Source organism: Drosophila ficusphila, unplaced genomic scaffold (assembly GCF_018152265.1).
Source record: "Drosophila ficusphila isolate 14025-0441.05 unplaced genomic scaffold, ASM1815226v1 contig_47, whole genome shotgun sequence".
Classification (NCBI taxonomy): Eukaryota; Metazoa; Arthropoda; class Insecta; order Diptera; family Drosophilidae; genus Drosophila; species Drosophila ficusphila.
The window spans coordinates 389,637-393,298 of record NW_025064388.1 but is presented as its reverse complement, the minus strand read 5'-3'; positions in this window follow the sequence as shown (position 1 = coordinate 393,298).

Sequence of the window (3,662 nt, the reverse complement as noted above, 5' to 3'; positions counted from 1 at the left end):
AACAGCTACAATAATAATGGTAGCTATCGCAACAATAACTATAGTAGTAATAGATATAACAACAATAGTAGAAGCCATGAGAACAATAATAACATTAGATTTATAAATGAAGAAAATGAAAACACTAACAATAATAATAGATTCATAAACGAAGAAGAGCAACAGGAAAACTCTGTACGTCCCCTGAGTTCAAATTAAGTACACATAAGATTTATACACTAAGTCAAAACCTCAATAGTTGTATTAGATTAAGAATAAACAGAATAAACATTACATTATTACTTGATACCGGTGCTGACATTTCTTTAATAACACAAAAAATCATACTACCAAACTCAAGCCAAATTAACAGAAACAAACGCACAAGCTTACATGGAATAGGGGAAAGTACGGTAAACACATTAGGAGAAATTCAACTAAAACTGACAACCCATAACACAACATTACCACACACCTTTCATATAGTAAAAGATGACTTCCCAATCCCGTACGATGGATTAATAGGCCTAGATTTTATAAAAAATTATAACTGCCTTCTTGACTACAAAAACAACATACTTATCCTTAACCAACCTTATCAAAATCAAGAAACATTAAGCCCAATACTAATAAAACCTCAAAATAATATTTTAGTAATCCCAGCCAGAACAGAAATAATAGAACAAATTACAATAAACAACAAAGAAAACGAAATATTAATCCCAAACCAAGAAATCCATCCAGGTGTATTCATAGCTAATACAATAATTTCAAATAATAGCCCCTTCGTCAGCATTATTAACACTAACTCTAAAGAAGTCCAAATACAGAAGACAAAACTTAAGAATGAACAACTATCTGACTACGAACTATACAATCTTGCACACACACAAACAAAACAACATCAAAAGGACATTCCCTGCAGTTCTGGCTGTCACCTGGCGTCTTTTGGCATACAAGCAATCAATGTGTAGAAAAGGAAAAGGGATATTCCTAAGTTTTCCCCTCTTTCTCACTCTTCGAATATGATCTCGTTGCTTCCACCCGACGGCGGCCCGACTCCAAATTTGTCTTCTATTCTTTCGTTTTTCTAATTGCACTGTTGTCATTCTCCGTTAGAAACAAAAAATTGGTTTTCGATGGAAAATACGGCTAAGGGGCGCTCGACTTATGTATACTCTTTTGATGTTAAAGTTCTTAAAATATTAAATATAATATATATATAAAGTTATATACAGATATAATATATTTTATATATACAACATTATTTAAATTATTGAACCAGGATAACCATAACATAACATTGATTGCAAATATAGATATAATATAACTCGCGTGTCATTTATGGTCGGTTATACCCAAAAAAGAAGGGTATACTAAAAGGGTGCAAAATAAAATTGAACTGCTCATTCTTTTGCGTTGTGCGTTGACAGTAAGTTGTGAAATTACTTAATTTGCGCAACGGGCAGCGGAATTGTTTAAAAATCATGTAAGTGTCGTTAATATTACAAAAATTTTATGTCTTTTACTACAAACTTATTTAAATCTTTTTAATACATATATAATATGTAATAATAAAAAAAATTTTTTACCATAAATGGACGCAAAACAACCGATGTCCTGCAAATATTCCACATAAATGGTAAACAAAAACTTTCTAATTTCATATTATTTATGTACTTATCTCTTATGTTTCAAAATAAGATTAATTAATAAAATAAAAAAATATATATATATATATTGTTTTTCATATGAATTTGGGGATGACATTTTAGACATTGGGCTAGATGACAACATCGCCTCCACGTCAGCAACGAAAGCATCAATAGCTTATACGAATTTTCTCTATACAAAATTCGTATAAGCCATCGATACCTTGCTCGATGACTCGGACAAAATGGTCATCGAGAGCGACATGCATGTCAAATCCTTAAATGCCATACAACAACTTTATATGAAATGACATCAGTGCGGATCCAGGTGCTTCGGACACTGACATCAGTGGGTAGTCGTCCATGTCATCCACGACAAGGCACTTTTGGAACTGCAGGGTTATGTCAACTCTAGAAAAGAACTTCCCATTATTCGTGATAACAGAAATATACAATTTGTGCAATGAATATACAGACATATTTGCTAAACAAGACGATAAAATTACATGTAATAACTTTTACAAACAGAGACTAACCTTGAAAGACAATACACCAGTACACTATGGGGCATTTGCCCACATTTTGTGGCCAAAACCCATTTTTTAAAAGTCGTTAAAAATTTTTTTTGTTAATTGCAATGAGTAAAGATAACATTGAGGTAAAATGTTTCATACTTCAAATTTTAACAGACCGCACCACTGTTAAGATATCAGCTGTCAAAGTCAGCTGTTTTTTAACAGAAGCACATGCTGTAAAATCGTTTGTATTTGTTCAAACTTTAAAAGGTTCAAAAAGCGCATTTAAAACCAATTTATGTAAAATGTGTGAATGGAAGTCGATTCAAAATGGTTTGTAATATGTGTTTGTGAGCTTGAATTCTAAAAATTGATTGTGGCGTCCCTATATTCTTGTGTAAGTTCTAACCTCAAAAATTTGAAGCGTAATCGTAAATTTTTGTTTTTAAATAGAGCAACAAAGTGAGTCCAGCTCTAAAACTTGTTTTTTGTTGTAGATTAATCAATTCTTCGTATACTCAGTTAATATAAAAGTGCACTTTTGCGTACTTTCTTCAAAATTTAACTTTTAAGGTGCTAACCTAGCAATAGAAATTTAACACAGTTTGAGAGAAGACATGGCACTTGGCCAAGCTCGTAAACATTTTTTACTACCAAAAACGCTAAGAACTAGGTGGACCATCAAAAATAAGTCTGAAAAACATAAACATATTTACTAAAAGTAAAGTTGTATTATTTTTTGGTACAGGGTCTAAAAAAGTGTTCCGCAAAATACAAAAAAAAAGTAGATATAATTATAAAAAAAAAGTTAGGACAATAATATTATTCATTAAAAAATTTTTTTAAATCTAAAAAATGGGCGAAGCCACGCCTATTTTTCCTAAAATACATGCCTTATAGAGCTGGAGAAAACATCGACGATGTATCGATACATCGATGTTTTCCAAAACTCGGATACAAACATCGATGTTCGATGTTTCCTCTTTACTCATCACTACTCGGCTGGTAAACAAATTGGGTAAGCGCATCAAAAATTTTTATCAATTAAATAAAAAATAATTTTAATTTTTTTTCGTTTTTGTTTTGAGTAGAACTTTAAGTTGTTTTTGAAATTTTGTTTTAATTGAATTGTTATTTTATTTTAAGTTTTGCGGTTAATGAAAAACTAGTTTTAAGTTTCATTTTTAATATTAAATAGTGTTTAAGCTTCGTTTTGAAATTTGAAAAAATATTAATGAAAACTATGGATCTCAACCAAAGAGTAATTTTTTATAAAAAACAACTTTTTCACATTTTACTTATTTATTTAAATTAAATAAATATATTATTTTAATATATATTTATATTAAATATATTATTTTAATATTTGATATTAGTAAAAAAAATTTTTTAAGTACACGCTAAAAAAGTTCGATGTATCGCGATACATCGATTTTTTTTCTGAAAAACATCGAAACATCGATGTAGGTGAACATCGATGTTTTTCCAGCTCTAATGCCTTATTTTATTATTAACT